The following is a 23,421-nucleotide window of genomic DNA, read 5'->3' as shown; positions in this document are numbered from 1 at the left end:
AAGGCGCGAAGTCTGGAGTTGGCAGTAGTGGAGAAGGGAACAGATAAGAAGGATTTATCCATGGAGCGGAGTGCACGGGAAGGGGTGTAGGGAAGGACGAGTGTGGAGAGATACTGGGGAGCAGCAGAGTGAGTACATTTATAGGTTATTAGAAGACGTTTGAACAGGATGCGAAAACGGATAGGGAGCCAGTGAAGGGTCTTGAGGAGAGGGGTAGTATGAGTAAAGTGACCCTGGCGGAAGATGAGACGGGCAGCAGAGTTTTGAACCGACTGGAGGGGGGAGAGGTGACTAAGTGGGAGGCCAGCAAGATCGTTTTCAGGTTCCGCGGCAGTTTGTTCCAGAACTGCGTGCTCATGTAAGTAAAGGTTGATGCGTGCAGCGTCTTGTATTTCAGGCCCTTGCAGTTAGGGAAGTGGAGGTTGAGGAAAGTTCGGGATGATCTTTTAGCGTTTCTGGGTGGTAAGTCAATTAACTCAGACATGTAGGCTGGGGCTTCGCCGTGAATGATTTTGTGGACTAATGTGCATACTTTGAAAGTAATGCGTTCCTTGAGTGGGAGCCAGTGTAGCTTCTCTCGTAAGGGTTTTGCACTTTCACATTTTGGTATTCCGAAGATGAGTCTGGCTGTTGTATTCTGGGCTGTTTGAAGTTTCCTCAAGATTTGCTCATTGCAGCTTGCGTACAGTGAGCTGCAGTAATCCAGATGGCTGAGTAGGAGGGATTGTACTAGGCTGCGGAAGACGGATCTTGGGAAGAATGGTCTTATTCTTTTCAGTTTCCACATGCAGTAGAACATCTTTTTGGTTGTGTTGTTTGCATGGGTTTCGAGTGTTAGGTGTCGGTCAATAGTAACTCCAAGGATTTTTAACGTTTCTGAGATTGGAAGGCTTAGGTTAGGTGTATTTATGGCGGTAAATTCATTCGTGTTGTATTGGGAGGTAAGTATCAGGCATTGAGTTTTTTCTGCATTTAGTTTCAAACGAAATGCATCTGCCCAGGTGTTCATGATGCGTAGACTTTGGTTGATTTCATTGAAGATTTCTTTGATGTCTTGTTTGAAAGGGATGTATATTGTTACATCATCGGCGTAGATATATGGGTTGAAGTTATGGTTTGATAGGAGTTTTGCCAAGGGGGTCATCATTAGGTTGAAGATGGTTGGTGAGAGAGGTGATCCTTGTGGTACCCCACATTCAGGTGTCCATGCGGCAGATGTGGCTGAATTTGATGCGACTTGGTATGAACGTTGGGTTAGGAACCCCTTGAACCAGTTTAGGACATTTCCTCCCATGCCAAAATATTCAAGTATGTGTAATAGGATTCCGTGGTCTACCATGTCGAAGGCACTAGACATGTCAAATTGTAGGAGGAGTATATTGTTGCCGGTTGCAATCATTTGTTTGAATTTAGTCATGAGGGTAATTAATACTGTTTCCGTGCTGTGATTCGATCGGAATCCTGATTGGGCATCATGTAGTATTGAGTATTTGTTTAAATAGTTAATGAGTTGTTTAGTTACCATTCCTTCGGTTATTTTGGTTATTAGTGGTATGGATGCTACTGGTCTGTAGTTGGTTATTTCCCTTGCGCTTTTCTTTGTTTCTTTGGGTATAGGGGTGAGTAAAATTTTTCCTTTTTCTTTTTGGAAAAGTCCGTTTTGTAGCATGAAGTTTACGTGGTTTGTTAGGTCTATTATGAATTGTTGAGGAGCTGATTTCATGAAGTTATTTGGGCATATGTCTAGTTTGCAGTGGGATTTGGCATATCTTCTAAGTGTTTCAGAGATGAGGTCTTCTGATAGTAGTTCGAATTCGGTCCAGGTTCTGTCTGCTGGGTATATTCCATCTTCTTGGTCTAGATAATCTAGGAGTGTGGCGTATTCAATAGGGCTGGCAGGTATTTGGAGTCTTAATTTTATTATTTTCTCCTTGAAGTATTTCGCAAGGTTGTCAACGTCTGGTTTATCTTTGCTGTTGTTTGTGACTGGTGTGGAGTCTAATAGTTTGTTCACGAGGTAGAAGAGTTTGTGTGTGTCTTTGTAGTTTGGTCCTATTATTGTCTTGTAGTGTAGTCTTTTAGTTTGTTTTATGGTATATTTGTATTTCCTCCGAAGTAGTTTCCAGGCATTTAGTGTTTGTTCATCTCTTTTTTTGTTCCGTGCCCGTTCTAGTTTCCTGACTTGTGTTTTAAGCTTTTTCAGCTCTTCGGTGAACCATGGGTTTGATTTTTTTCTGTGTGATGTTCTGGTTTGGATTGGGGCAATTTTGTCTAATGTTGTTGTGCATAAATCATCCCATTCTTGGAGGAATTGGATGGTGTCAGCATTGGTTGACCATTCGTTCTGGTAGATCTGTTACCAAAATGTTGTGGGGTCTATTTTTCCTCTCGTGGTGTATGTTGTTCGCTCATGTTTATTGGTTGTGTTTATGTGTGTTTTTTGCCAGTTGAGAAAGACATTTACTTTATGGTGGTCCGACCATAATGTAGGTGTCCATCTTGTGTTGGTAAGTGTGATAGCTGAGTCTGGGTCGAATTTGTGTGTTATGATGTCCAGTGTATGTCCTTTTTCGTATGTTGGTTGTGTGTAGGGTGCATGTAGATCCCAGAGTTTTAGGAATTCTTTGCATTCTCGTGTGCCTGTTGAGGTGTCATCTTCAAGGTGTAGGTTGATGTCTCCTATTATAAGGATGTTTGTGGCAGATACACATGTGTTCGAGATGAAGTCCATGAGTTGTGTTTGGGAGTCTTGCCATTTTCCTGGTGGTCTGTAGAATAGGATTGCATTGAGGTGTCCTATTAGGTTTGGGTGATTAATTCTTGTCGATGCAATTTCAAGTTGTGGTGAGGTAGATTCACCCGTAGTTGTGATGGTGAATTCGGGTTTGTAAATTATGGCTATTCCGCCCCCTCTTTTTCCACTCCTTGTCCAGTGGGTGATTTTGTATTCTGGTGGGCATGCTTCTAAGATGGCGGGGTCTATAGGGCTGTGGAACCAGGTTTCTGTAATAAATAGAAGGTCTAAATTATCTGTGGTGATCTGTTGGCTTGGCTGGGGTGGGGATACAGGAGAGGTGAACTATGAAGGGGTGAGTATCATTTCGAAGATTAGATGAGGGAGGTTTGGACTTGTTGGTCTGGTAGGGGTGGGGGTGCAGGGAGGCAGAGGATTGGGTGAATGGGACTACGAGTAGACAGTTACAATGTGTACTGGTGGGACATAGGGGTTGATTGAATGTTAGCAGAGGTAGCATCAATGTATATACAGTCGAATGAAAGTAGGATAATGATGAATTATCATTAAATTTTTCACATTTCAGCAGTACTGTAGTTCTGAACTGGAGTCGGTGTTAGATTATAAACAATCATCGTTCGGGATATTGGACAGTTCCAGTACAGTGTCAGTAAATGTGTGTAACCCTGCACCTTTCAATCGGTCAAGATATAAGCCGAGGTAAAAGACAGTGTTAGCCCAGTGCCAGTCTAATACCGGCTCATGCATGTAGCACTGACCCCTCAGTCAATCCAATACACATGTGAAGGAGACTAAGAAGCATTGTCAAGATGTGTGCTTTCAACATCCGAAGCATAAGATAATACCAGCACAGAGACAGCACAATTTCTGATACATGTATGCAATACTGTATCTCCTAGACGGTATACAATGTCTTTTGGAGAGGGTGTGATTAGTGAAAGTCCTTGGGAGGACCTTAGTGTCCTTGGCAGTGTGTGGAGGATCACCCTGTTTTTCATGTGCGTAAAACTCCTACTTGCCTGGTTGCCCCTTCCCCCCCTTCTTGAGAGATAGGATGAATGGTTCCCATGGCCTGGTGAGAAGACTGGTGGTATTTGCACATCTTTAAGGCTTAGTGCCGGGAAGTGCAGTGCTAACGATTTACAGGAGTCATTTCCTCATGCTCCTTCTTGCTGAAACAGAGCCAGGTTGGGATCTGAATTCCACCTCAAAGGAAAAGGAGTAACATGAGCCACCGGTCTGCCTGAGGCACATGCATAGCAATCACTTTTGTTCAGACTTGCCACTGTAAATTTGACCCATTCAACCCAGGCATTTAGTTCCCTATATCCTGTTTCTGTCTCAAATGTTTGTCTCTCAAATCCTTCACCTCTATTACTTGCACCACCTTGGGATCATTTAGAGGTGGTTGAAATGGCTTTATTATAGGCATGTTTGTTGCAATTGGGATATCCTGAACCTTCTTTTCCACAATAATCTTTAAACAACATGCTACTGGGTCTCTTCCTGATACATCTATTCTTACCATTAACCTTTTCTGTCCACTCTGTACCCATGATTGTCATAAAAACAGGATTACACTCCCTATCCCTATCAGACTGCAAGGGTCCTTTAAGAATGCAGATTCTGGGCTTAGTTATTATCATATTTACCCCATTATGTGTAGCAGTCCACCCCTGTGTGCAAGGGCCTATCCCTTAAATCTGGCCTGATTTTTGTCTGATATTCAATGATATCTAAACAGTCATGTGATATGTCTTGATCCCCACTCTCCCCTTTTGATAAGAAGGAAGCCAAATTAACACAGTTCTCTGTAGTCAGGACTAAATCATCCTTTTCCATTAATATGGCTTCATACTTTAACAACCTAGAATCAGTGAGCCATCTGTGGGCTCTCTGAGTAAGTATGGTTCTGTGTTTCTCCCCTCCCTATCTTAATATATCAGTGAGACTATCCACAGCCTACAATATCCTCTCAGACCTAAGAATTTTCTTAACTCTTTCTCTGTTTTGGGGAGTTGTGTTTCTACAATTCCTTGTATTCTTTCTGGATTTATTCACCACTGACCTTCACTGATGTTCCAAATATTTCACCTCTTTTTCCATATACTGTAATTTTTGTTTTGGTCACTCACAGACCCTGTTCTCCCAGAAAATTTAGCAAATTATCAGTAATTTCTTTCACCATATTTTTCTTTTTCCCAGTAATCAATAGGTGATCTACATACTGGAGAAGGGTGGATTCAGGTTGCAACTGGAACCTTTCCAGAACCTGCTCTAAGACCTGCCCTAACCTATATGTTCCATCCAGGTTGAGAACCAGAGTGTTAAAGGGTGACATACATGGCTCAATTAACTTATGTTTTAATTGTTCTATCACTGGTTGCAGACCCTTTCTTAGGCAAGTCACTTAACCCTCCATTGCCCCTGGTACAAAATAAGTACATGAATATATGTAAACCGCTTTGAATGTAGTTGCAAAAACCTCAGAAAGGCGGTACATCAAGTCCCATTTCCCTTTCCTTCAGAGGAAATAGGGTATTGCTTTTTTTTTCTTTTTTTCAAGGCATTTCACTTCACTCTCCTGCTTCAGTTTAATTTTTAATGGAGGTATTTTTAATCCTCCTGATTCCCTTCTCTGACCCATACCCCAGGATCAATTCCCTTTTCATCTTCTGCAGTTGCCTGCCTCTGACTCGCATCCCCAGACCTAATTGTGCTATTAAGAGGCAGATGCAGCAACCAAACGTAAAAAAATCTAAATCGTTAAAGTCCCTAACGATTTTAAAATAACGAAAAATGCACCAAAAAAAAAAGTCACACATGCTGAGATCGGTATTGAAACGTACAATGTATCAAAGAATCACAATACACATCGTTAATCGGCCCCCAAATCATGCGCAGAGCAGCCAAGCGTTATGTTAGCTGCTCTGCGCATGCCACAAACAGTCAAAACACAGTCAAATCACAAGCACATGGCTCCCAAATCAAAACAAAAATAAAAAAAAAGGGTCGGGAGGGGGCAAAGGCGCTGGTCAGGAGCGTCCTGTATGGCCGTCCTTGCCCCCCCCCACCCGTGGTCGCCGTTCCCCCCGCCCCACTTCCCCCTGCATTCTAAATTAAAAAGCAAGAAGAAAAGCAAACGTACCTTTAGCAGCCCCGGCCCCCCTCCCTTCCTCACTACTCTGTCTCCCCTCAGCTCCGCCTCCCAACATCCTCCGCCCTGTGCCCCGCCCCCTCTTGGGGTCGTCACCGCCATTCCCCTCCTCCATCGGGCCCCCCTCCCTCTTACCGGGCCCGTGCAGCGCCTCTCTCCTCTGTCTGAAGGCGGTGCACGGGCAAGAAGAAAGCTGATGCCTGCCTTCGCCCAGCTTCTGTCGCGCGTCTCTCTCCTCCTGGGCCCGCCCCTGTCTGACGTCGGTAACCTACGTAGGTTACTGACGTCAGACAGGGGCGGGCGCAGCAGGAGAGAGACGCGCGACCGAAGCTGGGCGAAGGCAGGCATCAGCTTTCTTCTTGCTCGTGCAGCGCCTTCAGACAGAGGAGAGAGGCGCTGCACGGGCCCGGTAAGAGGGAGGGGGGCCCGATGGAGGAGGGGAATGGCGGCGACGACCCCAAGAGGGGGCGGGGCACAGGGCGGAGGATGTCGGGAGGCGGAGCTGAGGGGAGACAGAGTAGTGAGGAAGGGAGGGGGGCCGGGGCTGCTAGAATTTTGCTTTTTCGGGGGGGGGGGGAGCGGCGGAAAGTGGGGAGCAGCGGGGGGGGGGGGCAAGGCCGTCCATACAGGACCCTCCTGATGAGCGCCCTTGCCCCCTCCCGATCCTTTTTTTTTTTTTTTTTAATGTGTTTTCTGACGTCCTTTGGACCAATCACAGCACTTTTAGCTCTGCTAATGCGCTGGGATTGGCTCAAAGTTTGTTTATTTTTTCACTTAATGATTTTTCCTGGCACAGAGCTGTCCTAACGAGAGGTCCAGACCTCTCGTTAGATTTACTGCCTTTTTCCTGCGTAAAGGCAATCGGAAAAGGTTAGTGCATGTCGTTTCAATGGGGTTTTCACACTAATTGCTCATCTCCATTCCGTTTTCGTTAGCTGCTGGCTTCCTCGGTAAAAGCCCTTTGATGCATGCAACGGATCAAATTTTCCTCGTTGGAGAGTCATTAAAGGCTCATTTAGCTTTAGTGCATCTGCCTCTAAGTCTCTGCTCTAATCACCATTTTTTTCCCAACAGGGGAACTGAAAATCCTTCCCCTCCCACTCCCTTCACAGACTTCTGTGATTGTGATTTGACTCCTTTAGGCAGCTGAGTCACAGGCTGCAGCTCTGGCCACTTGCTCTGGTATCTACCAAAGAGACTGTCTCTTCCCTCTCTGGTCCCACCTGTAAATTTATACAGGGCTCCTGGTGAGACCTCAGGGTCCGGAGTCCCTGACTCCCCTAATCTTCCATAGATTCCATGAAAGAGAAAATTGTTTCTTCCCTCACTAACTCAAAGTGCCCTCTCTCCCCACATTCAGATTGGGAGGCTATCCACTGGGGATTTCTGTCCCTAGGAATCCCCCTGCCCCTCCCTTTTTCTACTTCTCTGTTCCCTGTTATTATCAAGTTTCTAAGCTCTGTCAATTTGGCTCAGTCATTTTCACTGTTATTATTCCACCCTAGGTCTACATTAGGGTATTCCTGCTCTGCCGGTATATTTCTCCCTGCGTCCCCCTCCCTTCTGGGGAACTGTCTATTTTTAAAGTGGCAGTTCTTATCACAGCTCTCTCCTCTCCCATAAATAGGACTTCACTTCTAATATGGACATCAGTTCTGCCCATGTATAATACTCTGTTTTGACTATTCAAAACAGCAGTAGTGAATCATTTTCTTCCTGTCCTTTTCTCTTGTGCAAGATTAAGTTTCCTATATCCCCTCCCCCTATGGACTATTTGGGGGGAATATCAGAAGGAGTCCACCTTCCCTTTTCTTTTATTCCTGGCTAGCCTATTTCCCATTGTGAGTTCCCAGAAGTCTTTCAGCTCTCAACTTTCACTTTGTCCGTCTCCAGCCGTTTCCCTCGTGGAAATATGGAACCACGGATCAGGACTCCACACTCGCTTCGTGTCTCTGACACATCTCACTTCACACACTTCTGTTCTCACAATCCCAGTCACACCAAAGCAATACCTTAATAGTCAATTTTCTTACCTTGGTTCTGTGCACAGATTTTGCTTGGCCGATTGATCAATGTGCCTGCAAATCTTTATCTCAATTCACCAAGTCCAGTGTCTCGGGATCATGTGTCAGTCAGGAACCCCAATTTCTCGCTACAAACCTAGGGATTATTGAAATCAATAGGACGCGTCTTCCCTTGGTCAGCAGCCAGCCACTGATGTCTCTGATGACTTTATCCCGAACTCGCGCCCCCAAACTTGTTATAAATGAGCCTGCAAAACTGTGGGAAAAATGTGGGGTACAATAAATAAAATAAATAAATAGACCCCAGATAATCTGTGAACTTATACAAAAAGAACATATGAAACCAGATTTGGTGAAACAAGTCTTAATTTATTATTTCAAAATACACCTTTGCAAAGATGGGTGCCTCTAGAAGCAATAGGCACACCCCCTCCTTAATTTTTACAGGTTTTATACCCTTTCTTTTTAGTTACATTAAGTATCTGCTCCTAAGTTTCTCATTGAATATTGATCACATTTACCAACCTCTAACACATCATTGTTAATTATCATATGACAGTCCTCTAAAAGTTTTCACATCACCCAAGCAGCTGAGCCTCTATCCATTGTTAGGTCTGCTTGGTTTGCATTTTTGTATCTTTAAACCTTTATGTGCGAGCTTTGCATAGTTCAGCACATGGCATGTTCCACCTTCCCCTTTGTCCATAGTTTCACAGCTTCATGGTCTCAGCTTAGATACATTGTTTCCACTCCTTGGGCTTCTTAGCCCCCACTTTCTTCTCTCTCTCCCTGTCTCAGCATTTCTATCACTCGTCACACATTATTTTAAACTAACAGAGTTCCTTTTGTTAATGTTTTTTTTAGAAAGCTATAATATGGTGATTTCTTTTAGAAAGGGCCTACAGAAGTATAGTTATACAGTGCAATCTGCTTAAGTGCAAGGGTCTGGGACCAAAGAAATGCATTGTCACGTCTGTGGCCGTGACCACCCTCATACTCACCCTGTTTCTGGGAGTCAGTGGCTGTGCTGGCTTCTGCTTGTCTCTGTGTCTGTCTCTGTCTTAGTTTCTCTCTGGCTCTGTGTGCTGATTGCCCTACTGAATCTCAACTGTGTGGGCTTTGCCTCTTCCAAGATGGCTGCCGCCTCTTCGTCTCTGCCAGTATCCAAGATGGCTCCCGCTGTTACTTTCTATGGGATGCCTGCTCTGAGTGTCAAGCCTCTGTTTGGTTGCAAGGTGATTGCTGCACCTGTGGCTCTGGTGTTGAGGGGCTTTATTAGTGACTTGGAAACTACAGTCCTGGCCTTTGCATTGCCATTTCCTCCGCAGTGCCTTAGGTCCCGAGGTTAGTGTGCTGTTAGCACCGTTTGCTTTCCTTGTCTTTTGCTCTGTGGGTTTTCTGCCCTTCTGTGTTTATTGTTCTGTGGGCTTCCAGCCCTTCTGTGTTATTTGCTCTGTGGGTCTCCTACCCTTCTGTGGGTTTTCAGCCCTTCTGTGTTTATCGCTTGTGGGTTTCCAGCCCTTCTGTGTTTATAGCTCTGTGGGTTTTCAGCCCTTCTGTGTTTATCGCTTGTGGGTTTCCAGCCCTTCTGTGTTTATAGCTCTGTAGGGTTTCAGCCCTTCTGTGTTTATTGCTCTGTGGGTCTCCTACCCTTCTGTGGGTTTTCAGCCCTTCTGTGTTTATCGCTTGTGGGTTTCCAGCCCTTCTGTGTTTATGGCTCTGTAGGGTTTCAGCCCTTCTGTGTTTATTGCTCTGTGGGTCTCCTACCCTTCTGTGGGTTTTCAGCCCTTCTGTGTTTATCGCTTGTAGGGTTTCAGCCCTTCTGTGTTTATTGCTCTATGGGTTTCCTACCCTTCTGTGTCTAGCTCTGCTAGTTCTATGGGTTTCCTACCCTTCTGTGTCTAGCTCTGCTAGTTCTCTGTGTTTGTTTCCTGTGTATGACTTGTTAGCTTGGGCACAGCTTTGTTGTTAGCTGGTGTATAGCTTTACTAAGTCTTCTGAGTTTGCTCTGTGTCTGTTTCCAGTGCATGACTTGTTAGCTTGGGCACAGCTTTGTTGTTAGCTGGGGTATAGCTTTACTAAGTCTCCTGAGTTTGCTCTGTGTATGTTTCCAGTGCATGACTTGTTAGCTTGGGCACAGCTTTGTTGTTAGCTGGTGTATAGCTTTTCTAAGTCTCCTGAGTTTGCTCTGTGTATGTTCCTGTGTATGACTGGTTGCCTGGGTATAGCGTTCCTATTAGCCTGGGTACAGTCTACTAGTCATTGTGTTGATTCCTGCTGACTGCCAGAACCCGGACAGTTCCTGCTTGTCTGCCTTGCCTTCTCCTAGGTGCCGGGGGGCACTCCTGGATCTTCATTCCTGCTGTTCCTGTAAGTCCTACCGGCTGCCAGAACCTGAGGGCTCAACCCGAGGGGGAAGGCAGTCAAGTGTAGGTGAAGCCTAGGTCCAGGGTGTTCCAGTTCCGCTCCAGTGTGTTCCAGTCCAGCGGGTTTCACTCCAGTGCGCACCTGTCCGGTGCGTTCCAGTTCCGAGTGTTCCAGTGTAGAACTCCAGTCCGGAGTTCCGGTCCAGTCTTGTCTTATCTCTACCTTGTAGGTGATCTTGCCTGCCACTGCCGCTCCACGGTAGTGGTCCAAGGACTCACGAAACCAGTGCTCCCGGGGAAGAAGCCTGACAGTGTGCCAAGGTCCTCGTGCACGTGACAGAATGCAAAGGCCATGAGTCCGGCAAGATCATCCGCCCAGCGGGGACTACCGTCCATGTCCGAGTTCCTCACGAACCATCCGGAGGTAGTCCTAAATTTGTGGTCCGATCCCTATATCAACCCAATTTTTTCTGTGAATCGTTTTTTGACCCTCCGCGACTACCGGAAGAAACTTTTGTCTGATCCAACCCTGAGAGATACTTTGGAAGCGGCAGCTGAGCGAAAGCGTCTCCAGAGGTGTAGGGTCCGCCATAGCCCAGTTTCGGATATTGATCCGTTGACTCAGCTTTATGAATACCGCTACAGACTCCTCGAGGAGCCAGCCCTGCGGGATACTCCAGAAGCAGAGGCTGAACGAATACGCTGTGGAAGGCCCAGGCTCGGGGCTTCCCAGCGGGTGGTACAGAACAATCGGGGTGCCTCTCGCAGTTCAGCTCCTGTTCGGGATGTCAAGTCCAGCCAAGCTCCTAAGCCGGTCCGAGGGGTACTTCCTACCAAGCCCCTGACCCCAGTTCAAGTAGCGCGGCCGCTTACAAGCCTGAGTCCAGTCCAGGGGATGCTTCATACTGAACCTCCAATTCAAGTCCAAGTAACGATGCCACTTAAGGCTCCGAGTCCAGTCCGAGGGAGGCTTTCGATGGAGCCTCGGATTCCTGTTCGAGTGGTGCTCCAGGTCGAGCCTCCAGTCCTCGTTCAACTGGCACGCCCTCTGAAACCTCTGAGTCCAGTCCGTGGGGTGCTTCTGACGGAGCCTCAGATTCCTATGCAAGTGGCGCTCCAGGTCGAGCCTCCAGTCCTCGTTCAAGTGGCACGCCCTTTGAAGTCTCCGAGTCCAGTCCGAGGGAAGCCTTCGATGGAGCCTCAGATTCCTGTGCAAGTGGCGCTTCGGGTCCAGTCTCCGGTTCTTGTTCAAGTGACCCGTCCAGTCAAGCCACTGAGTCCAGTTCGAGGGGGGCTTCTAACCAAGCCTCCGATGCCAGTCCACAGGGTGGTTCAGGTGGCACCTCCGCTTCCAGTCCAGAGGGCACCTCCTATCAAGCTCCTAAGGCCAGTTCGAGTGGTGCTTCAGACCGAGCCTCAGTTAAAGTCCAGTTCGCGGGGCGCTCCCAGCCAAGCTCCTGAGTCCAGTTTGAGGGGCCCTGCCAGTCAAGACTCTGATTCCAGTCCGGGTCCCAGTCCCGGTTCAACTTCTGTTCCAAGTTCCAGTTCCAGCCAAGATGCTGAGTCTGGATCGAGTTGTAGTTCCAGTCAAGATGCTGAATCTGCACCGAGTGCAGAGGTCAGCCAAGATATTGAGTCTGCTCTTGAGGATGAGATGACGTTCCAAGAGGACTATGAGAGACCTTGTTTTGATTCAGCCTGGGAGAAGACCTCCGAAGCAATAGCTGAGAGAAGGTGTGTTCAACGGCTTGGGGCCCGGAGAAACCCATTTTCTGCATTTCAGCCTGCTAGCATGCTCTGGGGATACCAGGGCCGTCTCCTCTTGAACCCTGCTCGGCAGACGCCGCCTGAAGCTAATGTTAGAGAGACGTCCCAGTCCGGCCAGCGGGGTGCGTCCAGCCCTGCAGCTGAATCTCTTCCAAGTTCCAGTTGCAGCCAAGATGCTGACCCTGCTCCGAGCTCCAGTTCCAGCCAAGATGCTGAGCCAGTTCCAAGTTCCAGTTCCAGCCAAGATGCTGACCCTGCTCCGAGTTCCAGTTCCAGCCAAGATGCTGAGCCAGTTCCAAGTTCCAGTTCCGGCCAAGATGCTGACCCTGCTCCGAGCTCCAGTTCCAGCCAAGATGCTGAGTCCGTTCCAAGTTCCACTTCCAGTCAAGATGCTGACCCTGCTCCGAGCTCCAGTTCCAGCCAAGATGCTGAGTCCGTGCCTAGTTCCACTTCCAGCCAAGATGCTGAGCCTGCTCTGAGTTCCAGTTCCAGTCAAGCTTCTGACGCCCGCCTGGGTCCCAGGCCCGGTTTGCTTTTTGACTCTAGTCCGGGTCCCAGTCCCGGTTTGCTTCCTGAGTTCAGTCTGGGTTCCCTCAGAAAAGGGTTCCTTTTGAACATGGTTCCTCTTGATGCATCCAAGTTCCTGAGTTGGCCCAGCGGTGATTGGAAGGAGCCTCCTGTTGACAAGTTCCGCTCCTGTCTGCCAGTTTTGAACTTCTTTGTGACTTCCAGTCCAGTGATCCATGTCTGGGGGTTGAAACCGATCAGAAGGTTTCACCACAGTTACCCCTGGACACCTGACCTCCTCAGGGAGACCGAGAGGGGGGTCTTGAGGAGGGGGTACTGTCACGTCTGTGGCCGTGACCACCCTCATACTCACCCTGTTTCTGGGAGTCAGTGGCTGTGCTGGCTTCTGCTTGTCTCTGTGTCTGTCTCTGTCTTAGTTTCTCTCTGGCTCTGTGTGCTGATTGCCCTACTGAATCTCACCTGTGTGGGCTTTGCCTCTTCCAAGATGGCTGCCGCCTCTTCGTCTCTGCCAGTATCCAAGATGGCTCCCGCTGTTACTTTCTATGGGATGCCTGCTCTGAGTGTCAAGCCTCTGTTTGGTTGCAAGGTGATTGCTGCACCTGTGGCTCTGGTGTTGAGGGGCTTTATTAGTGACTTGGAAACTACAGTCCTGGCCTTTGCATTGCCATTTCCTCCGCAGTGCCTTAGGTCCCGAGGTTAGTGTGCTGTTAGCACCGTTTGCTTTCCTTGTCTTTTGCTCTGTGGGTTTTCTGCCCTTCTGTGTTTATTGTTCTGTGGGCTTCCAGCCCTTCTGTGTTATTTGCTCTGTGGGTCTCCTACCCTTCTGTGGGTTTTCAGCCCTTCTGTGTTTATCGCTTGTGGGTTTCCAGCCCTTCTGTGTTTATAGCTCTGTGGGTTTTCAGCCCTTCTGTGTTTATCGCTTGTGGGTTTCCAGCCCTTCTGTGTTTATAGCTCTGTAGGGTTTCAGCCCTTCTGTGTTTATTGCTCTGTGGGTCTCCTACCCTTCTGTGGGTTTTCAGCCCTTCTGTGTTTATCGCTTGTGGGTTTCCAGCCCTTCTGTGTTTATGGCTCTGTAGGGTTTCAGCCCTTCTGTGTTTATTGCTCTGTGGGTCTCCTACCCTTCTGTGGGTTTTCAGCCCTTCTGTGTTTATCGCTTGTAGGGTTTCAGCCCTTCTGTGTTTATTGCTCTATGGGTTTCCTACCCTTCTGTGTCTAGCTCTGCTAGTTCTCTGTGTTTGTTTCCTGTGTATGACTTGTTAGCTTGGGCACAGCTTTGTTGTTAGCTGGTGTATAGCTTTACTAAGTCTTCTGAGTTTGCTCTGTGTCTGTTTCCAGTGCATGACTTGTTAGCTTGGGCACAGCTTTGTTGTTAGCTGGGGTATAGCTTTACTAAGTCTCCTGAGTTTGCTCTGTGTATGTTTCCAGTGCATGACTTGTTAGCTTGGGCACAGCTTTGTTGTTAGCTGGTGTATAGCTTTTCTAAGTCTCCTGAGTTTGCTCTGTGTATGTTCCTGTGTATGACTGGTTGCCTGGGTATAGCGTTCCTATTAGCCTGGGTACAGTCTACTAGTCATTGTGTTGATTCCTGCTGACTGCCAGAACCCGGACAGTTCCTGCTTGTCTGCCTTGCCTTCTCCTAGGTGCCGGGGGGCACTCCTGGATCTTCATTCCTGCTGTTCCTGTAAGTCCTACCGGCTGCCAGAACCTGAGGGCTCAACCCGAGGGGGAAGGCAGTCAAGTGTAGGTGAAGCCTAGGTCCAGGGTGTTCCAGTTCCGCTCCAGTGTGTTCCAGTCCAGCGGGTTTCACTCCTGTATGTTCCTGTCCAGTGGGGCCACTCCAGTGTGTCCAGTCCAGCGGGCCCCACTCCAGTGCGCACCTGTCCGGTGCGTTCCAGTTCCGAGTGTTCCAGTGTAGAACTCCAGTCCGGAGTTCCGGTCCAGTCTTGTCTTATCTCTACCTTGTAGGTGATCTTGCCTGCCACTGCCGCTCCACGGTAGTGGTCCAAGGACTCACGAAACCAGTGCTCCCGGGGAAGAAGCCTGACAGTGTGCCAAGGTCCTCGTGCACGTGACATGCATGCAGTTAACCGGAGCATGCACTTAACCGTTGTGACCCATTATTATTATTATACGTACAGTATACAGTCTCCGTTAACTGACGTTAGGCTTACTTGAAGTAATCAGTTATAGTCCTCTGTACACTATTGGGTCTGTGAGTTCCATAGACTACGTCTGCCAGACGGTAAAAACTGTCATACCACTGACATCCAGTGGCCTCCAGATAGGCCCGCACAGTGTTGAGACTCTCTAGCGCTCTTGCAAAAGTAACAGGAGGAGGTTGTTGAATTTCATCAGCATGTGCCTCGCTGCTCATTTCTTCATCTGTTTCATCATCAGCCATTGTTACATAAGTACATAAGTAATGCCATACTGGGAAAAGACCAAAGGCCCATCAAGCCCAGCATCCTGTCCCTGACAGCGGCCAATCCAGGTCAAGGGCACCTGGCAAGCTTCCCAAACGTACAAACATTCTATACATGTTATTCCCAAAATTGTGGATTTTTCCCAAGTCCATTTAGTAGCGGTCTATGGACTTCTCTTTTAGGAAACCGTCCAAACCTTTTTTAAACTCTGTCAAGCTAACCGCCTTCATCACGTTCTCCGGCAACGAATTCCAGAGTTTAATTATGTGTTGGGTGAAGAAACATTTTCTCCTATTTGTTTTAAATGAACTAGACTGTAGTTTCATCGCATGCCCCCTAGTCCTAGTATTTTTGGAAAGCGTGAACAGACGCTTCATATCCACCTGTTCCACTCCACTCATTATTTTATATACCTCTATCATGTCTCCCCTCAGTCGTCTCTTCTCCAAGCTGAAAAGCCCTAGCCTCCTTAGTCTTTCTTCATAGGGAAGTCGTCCCATCCCCGCTATCATTTTCGTCGCCCTTCACTGCACCTTTTCCAATTCTACTATATCTTTCTTGAGATGCAGCGACCAGAATTGGACATAATACTCAAGGTGTGGTTGCACCATGGAACAATACAACGGCATTATAACATCCTCACACCTGTTTTCTATACCTTTCCTAATAATACCCAACATTCTATTCGCTTTCCTAGCCTCAGCAGCACACTGAGCAGAAGGTTTCAGTGTATTATCAACGACGACACCCAGATCCCTTTCTTGGTCCGTAACTCCTAACGTGGAACCTTGCTTGACATAGCTATAATTCGGGTTCTTTTTTCACACATGCATCACCTTACACTTGCTCACATTAAACGTCATCTGCCATTTAGCTGCCCAGTCTCCCAGTCTCTAAGGTCCTTCTGTAATTTTTCACAATCCTCTCGCGAGATAATGACTTTGAATAACTTTGTGTCATCAGCAAATTTAATTACCTCGCTAGTTACTCCCATCTCTAAGAGGCAGATGCACTAAAGCTTAATGAGCCTTTAATGACCCTCCAACGAGGAAATTTTGATCCGTTGCATGCATCAAAGGGCTTTTACCGAGGAAGCTAGCAGCTAACGAAAACGGAATGCAGATGAGCAATTAGTGTACAAACCCCATTGAAACGAGATGCACTAACCTTTTCCGATTGCCTTTACGCAGGAAAAAGGCAGGAAATCTAATGAGAGGTCTGTACCTCTCGTTAGGACAGCTCTGCGGCAGGAAAAATCATTAAGTGAAAAAGCAAACAAACTGTGAGCCAATCCCAGCGCATTAATAGAGCTAAAAGCACTGTGATTGGTCGAAAAGCCCTTTGCATTACATATGTACAAAAATTATGGGAGCAATTTTTTTTTTAAATAAAGCTTAAAGAAAAAGTGACATAACCACGTCAATGTAGTGCGTGCGTATTAGCATGCTATATAGGCGTCGTTATGGCTGCAAGAGGGAGAAAACCAAATTTCTCGGCCCTCTATGTCCTGTGGCTTGCTTTGCCCAACTGTTCATTGTAAACGAGAAGCGCCTTTTCCCTCGTGCAGGGAAAAGGAGGAACATAATGAGGATGGACCAGGGCTGGAGGACACTGCAGCGCTTATTTAATAAGCGTAGTTCATTCCCTAGATCTGTAAGTGGGGTACAAATGCAGCAAATAAATAATAATAAATAAGTATTGGCTGGACATGTATGTGAAACGGGTGCGGTGCATGTACAGCAAAGGTGTTTTCTACAATGTGGGTACAGTGAATGTGCATGACAGCAGGGGCGTAGCCATGCAGTGGATTTTGAGTGTGCCTCGGTGGGCGCACAAATGAGTACAGGACTGCATGACAGTGCATCATATCATATCATAGAATATCATATCTGGTGAAATGTGGCACCACAGTGCATGACAGTGCATCATTGCTTTTTCATTGTGTTTGTCTACATCTGACAGGTGGAGGAACTTAAAAAATGGGCGAGGGCATTACGGAAGGACCACCCAGGATGGCTACGTGAGGTCAGGGCCAACCTTGACAACAGCCCAGGTATTTTTAGATTTCACGTGAGTCTGCTGCATGACATTTGATGATTCGGGGTGTTATCACAAAAATTATATTTGTCTCACCAGAAGTGTCAGAGAAAGAGGAGGAGGAGGGTGACAAGGAGGATGATGATGTTGAGAAATCGGATGATGATGACGATGATGATGATGGTGCCGGCGAGGGGTCCCTGGCTGGTGTTGTACCTCCCCACCCTTCTGCTCCTACCCCTGGTCCCCACCTCTTACCTTATGCCCTTGTCTGTCCCGGCCCCTCCTCTCGTCTCCCCCCCCCCCCCCTCCAAGAGATCACTGCATACCATTCTGCGGCTCCCTGCACCAAGATATGGCCCTTCCCACCGTTCCTCTTCTCCACCCCGAGCACACTTTAGCCCTCCTGCCTCACCCTCCCAGCCGCACGGTCTCACCAGCCCTCCTGGTTCCCCTTCCTCCCCCCCTCCCCCGCAAAGTCCGATCTTCCCTCCTGCTACCCCCTCCCACGCTCTCCCTCAGACTTCCCTTGCCCTTTCACAACACCATGCCGCTGCCTCCACCTCGCCTGGGCAAGTCACCCCCATCCTGGAGATGTTCCAGATGGAGCCATTACCTGTGTATGGTGAGTTTTAAAATTCTGCTCCTAGCCCCAAGTGCCCTCCCCCTGTCCCTTCCTCCATTGTCACCCATTACTTCCCTCACTGTGTGTACAAGGGCTATCTGTTTGTATGAGGTGTTCTGCGCTGTGTGTCTGGTGTTGTAATACAATCGGTACTAATAATTCTTGTTATTGTTATTGTGTATCACGGTGTGTGTGCATTTTAAAGCTGTTCGTGGTGAAGCTTTCTGACAGTCCATCTTTTGTCTTTTCTGACAGGTGCCACAGTGGACCTCACAGGCGAAGAATCTGCGGACAGTGAAGAATTGCCATCTCCCCCCCCCCCCCCCCCCGCCACCTGCACCCGTAACTGTCCACCGCAGTGTCTCGCCCATGTCCCCTGCTCCCACCCTCTGCTGCTCCATCTCTCCTATCCCCCCCACTCCTACTGTTGACCGTGGTACCTGTACCATCCCTCCTGCTCCTACCCGTGACCGATCCACCTCCACTTTTGCTCCCATCCTTGAAGACCGCGCCACATCTCCCCATATGCCTCTCCCCTAATTAACCTTCCCTCGGATGAGCTCCAGGACATGGCCCGGACCCTGCGCATGGGAGGACAGGCACTGGAGGACCTTGCCGAAGTGATCCAGTACCTGTCCTCCAACGTACAGCGCCCTTGAGACCATCTCCTCCCCCTTTCCCCCCTATCTGACCCACGTTTGATTTTTTCCCCACCCTCCCACAAATTATCAGTGTTCTTGTGTTTTGTACATAGACAAATAAAGTTTTATATGTGGAAAAAAAATTATGTTATTTTGAAAGTTACACTAAAAAAAAAGTTTTCGCAAGTTCCAAAGTTATTTACAAAGGCTTTTAAGGTTTATCCGTACACGAGCGACAATATGTGACGTATATTTTATGCGCCATCATGGAGCGCCGCATTGCTGAGTGTTCTATCGCGTTTTTGTTGCACGTGACACAGAGAAGCGAATCGTCTTCAATTTCACACGTTTATGGTCTTTCCTGTTTGGCTGCTCCTTGGCGCTTAAATATGACGTACATTGTGTGCGCTACAGACAAGCGCTGCTCCTCGTGTTTCCCCTGCTCGTGAATTGCAAAAAGAAGTAATGGATGGTGGGTTTTTCCTGGCACAGTTGGACTTTTTCCCTGGCATGGATTATGACCACATTCCTGCCATGCAGGAACAGGAGCTAACAGAAACCATTCTTGAACACCCTGTCCACGTTCGCCCACGCCGGCTCCCCCGCCCACGTGTGTTTCGTCAACGGCTGGTTCTGGAAGACATGTCAGACAGAAAAATCGTGGATGACTACCGCTTGACCAGAACAGCTATATATCAACTATACCATGAAATTAGAGATGATATCGACCCAACCACACATAGATCTCATGCAGTGCCTGGCCTTGCAAAGCTGCTTACTGTTCTGCAGTTCTTAGCCACAGGGACATTCCAGCATGTGTTAGGGGGTAACAGCGGCGTGGACCAGGCAACTGTTTCAACACATCTTTCGCAGGTAATACTACGCATTTCGCTACACCCTATCCTCTTCTCACCCCTCCTTCATCTTTGTGACACACCCTTTCTCAAAACTGAACTGTATAAAACATGGATAACCAATCCCCAAATTTGCACTGTGTTTCAGGTCCTGCACGCACTGAAAAAATGTGTTCGCCAGCACATTGCATTTCCCACAGGGGAAGCAGAGCAGAGGAGGGTCAAGCAGGACTTCTACAAGATTGCGCGGTTACCCAATGTCCTGGGAGCTATAGACTGCACACATGTTGCCTTGACCCCGCCTGCGGATCGAGAAATGCAGTACCGAAACCGCAAGATGGGGCATTCGCTGAATGTGCAAGTGGTGTGTGATGCAAACCTTAGGATCCGGGATGTTGTTACACGTTTTCTAGGGAGTTGCCATGACTCTTACATCTTGTCTAACAGTGCACTGGGAAGGAAGTTTGCATAGGGGCAAATTCAAAACGGATGGCTTCTTGGTGAGTATTTTACTTTTGCTGTACTGGTGTGGGTGATACTACTACTAATACAGTACTACTACCTTACATTGCTGTACAGAGCAACAAACATGGAAATTTCAAGCTGCCATTTCTTAATAGTGCCCTGGTAGGCTACTGACCACTTCCGTCTTCAGTCCCGGAAAGAGCACATTGCTTCCTGGTGAAAGGCGGAAAAGGTCACTATACCAACGGGCCACTTATAGGTAAATGTGTGGTGGGGGGGAGAGGAGGTAATCTACACATTTGTGCTGAATTCAGGGCAAACATGCAGATCTACAAAGGCGGAGGGTTGCACACAGATGGCTCTGGCTTAGGACATGACAAGTTAAATACGGATATTTTGCTACCATTTAATATTATGTGCTGACAGTCGAAAACATGGCTACTGACCCCGCTTGCAGTGCCCCGGTCTGATGCTGAGAAGCGTTACAATGAGGCACACATTGCAACAAGATGTACAATAGAGCGCACGTTTGGGGTACTGAAGAGCAGGTTTCGCTGCTTGCACATCTCGGGTGGCTCCCTGCAATACTCCCCTGAAAAGGTCGCTGACATAGTGCTTGTATGTGCATGCTTCATAACATCGCACTGAAGCATCACCTTGACATCGACATTGTAGTCCCTCCAGAAGTGGACATAACCCCCTCGGACAGAGGATCGGATGCAAGCAAGGGAAATGCTGTGCGCCGGAAGGTCATCCATGAATTCTTTTCCGAACCCCGCCATCCTTAGTAGCCACGTACCACTTGTATGAGCTGTCATGTTCCAGGTCAAGGAGGGATATAGGCTAGCAACCAAGCAATGATTTAAAGGGATGTAATCATTGGACAACAAGTCCCACATAGCCTGTGTCTGTCAGTTAAGAACATACAGACCAAAATCCTCTATCCCTCCTGGAATGGGGAACATGTCAGCACAGAATTTGCATATGAACGATGTGTCATTTGCTGATGTCTACACAGAATGCTATGGGTAACATTGCAGCGATATTATGAGTAGCAAATCACTATTTGTCAATGTTAGCTTTTTATTATGACTTCCATTTCTTGGTTTCAGCCTGTGCCCTCCGTTCTCAAGTGAAAGTTATTACCAACGGCATTACCTACGTCTTTATTGAAAGTAATAAAAGAACATCAAAACTGTTCAGAACAAATAAGTTTATTAATTAAACATGTTAAAAAAAACTTTTAATGTTTGATATATGTTATAACTTCTTTCTGCATGCAATATTTTAAGGTAGGTAGACGAGATGCATTGATAAGCAGGAAAAGACTGCATTGCAAGATGTGTTACTAGCTCCGTCGCACCATATTCTGCTGTTCCACAGCACCTTCAAAACACCAAAAAAACAAATTAGAATGTGCATTTTACAGTTGTTTTTTTTTGGGGGGGGGGAAGCAACTGATAGATAACTAATTCTAAGTTTTAAATATACTTGTTAACAAACATTTAAGACAACCCTTTCAAATGGTGACAAAACAACAGTGCACAAATTTCGATAAAAACAATCAATGCATTTCACAAACATTTCCCCTGTTATGTAACCACAATTGGAAAAACCAATTTTCAGGCTTAAAAAAATGTGGGCTCGCACTCCCCCCTACAGCCCCACTGGTTTCATTCTACGGGTGGGAGCCAGCGATTTACGCAGATAGCCTAGCCCACCAACTGTACAGGATAACAAACTATGAAACTTACTATCCAATGACAGGCTGCTACACAGCCGGGGTACAGGAGGGCATTCTGTTGTTCTGTCGTCCTGGCCGTGTTCTGGCGCTCTGTTGCTGCAATGAAACAACATAAAATTAAACTTAATATGTTGCAAACTGTGTACCAAGTTTACAAAGGTGAGAGGCAACCGTTACAATTATGGCAAATAAAGGGTGAATAAATGAACAAAATGCAAAACATAGATTACAACAAATATCAGTTTGTATGTCTCGCACCCAGACTTACTATTCAGAAAGAGGCTGCCATACAGGGTGCGCAATGGAGGGTGTTATGTTGTTCTGTGGTCCCGGCTGTGGGTTACAGTGGTCCTGCCTGCAATTTGATGAAAAAGGAAACAGTTAAATGTACATAAGTCTGTCTAGAATAAAGTACAGAGACAGGTCGAGGGGCCACTCAATCACGCGAGATACTTACTCAGTAAAGGAGGCCCTTGCGACCACGTTTCGGCCTGCAGACCCTGCACCTAACAAAAAAAAAATCAGGGGGGGGTAACGGTACGCACAGTGTGCCAAAGAGTAAAAACAAGGAATTTACAAAGGGCATTAAAATCCTGTGCCACAGGAAAAGAAGAGGCCACAGAGATTAAAACCTACCTAGAGGAGGCTGAGAAAATGAATAAACACGATGGGCGATGGGAGACAATGAAGGGAGCGTGGGAGGTACACCTGTCTCGAAGCCTGGCATTAAAAAAAACCCACAGTAGGCTATAGTACATACATCTGGATGATTTAACAAAGAAGTCAGGACACAACTAGCAATACTTACTTGCAACTGCATCGTTGGTCATCCGGTGCTGGAATGGAGTCCAGACTGTTATATTGTTTTGGAAAAGAACACACACATTAGACGAACACTTTAGAACAGAGGGGATATATAATATGTGTTTGTGGATAACATATAGGGATGGAATAATTAAAGAAAATATACCATTTGCAGTGCGGCAACTGCAAGCGGAGTCATCCCGCAGTACAGCACGCTGCATCCCCCTGATCTCCTGTCGGAGATCCATAAACATCTGCCGTTGCTGCTGGGAATACGCTCTGGTAAGATTGCACAGTTCGCGCAAATGAGCGTTGTTCTGGTCCAATAAGGCGTTTGATTTATCAGATTGGGCATCGGTGTTCTCCGCCACATTCTGCATCTGTGCACATATGGCAGTTGTGGAATGACAGACACGTTCTGCCACTTTTTCAAGCAGTATGTTTATACCCTCATTCCACTTGTCCTGCCTGTCCCACAACTTGCGACGTGCCTGCCATTCCTCCACCGGGGTCCTACAAGGAGGGCCCATGGGCGAATCAATACAAGAAGATAGGGGGGTGGTTGGGACACCAACGAGGTCGAGTGTCACAGTTTCATCATCCTCCCCATCCTCTACTCCCACTGTAGGGGTCATCAACAGTACACCTAACAAATACAAAGGCAAAAACCGTAACACGGAACATGTAAGATACACATTCAACGCTGATGTAAAATCTTTGTTCAAAACATGATAACATGTCTGTACTCACGTGCTTCTTCTCCCTCCTGTTGTGTCGCACATGGTGTTGCAGACCCTGCTGACCATGTTGAACAGCCCGGAACAGGAGGCTCTGTGGCACATGGTGTTGCTGAGAGAAGATATGATAGAGGTATGCAAATATTGCTGGAGGTGACCGTGTACATTATAAGCGACTGTTGCCTTAAAAAAAAAATACTGCGAACAGTGGTCCTACAAAAGGTAGAATACAATAGAAACTGCGATACAATACTTACGTGGAACTGCATCACTGCTACACCAGGAAGGGGAAGAGGTGGACTGACTTGTACTTTGCAGAGCATCGCTGGTAGTACCGGAAGGGGCAGAGGGGGGCAGGCTTCTCATCCAGGCTGTTTTACATGGCAAAGAACACACGCTTGTAAATGTGGGTGCTGTGCTCGAAGGGCTTTCACATCATGAAAATAGTCATGTAGTTATGTCCCCTACAGCACCCCACAGGAAATCATCAGTAC

Source organism: Microcaecilia unicolor, chromosome 2 (assembly GCF_901765095.1).
Source record: "Microcaecilia unicolor chromosome 2, aMicUni1.1, whole genome shotgun sequence".
NCBI classification, from domain to species: Eukaryota; Metazoa; Chordata; class Amphibia; order Gymnophiona; family Siphonopidae; genus Microcaecilia; species Microcaecilia unicolor.
This window is presented reverse-complemented; position numbering follows the sequence as displayed.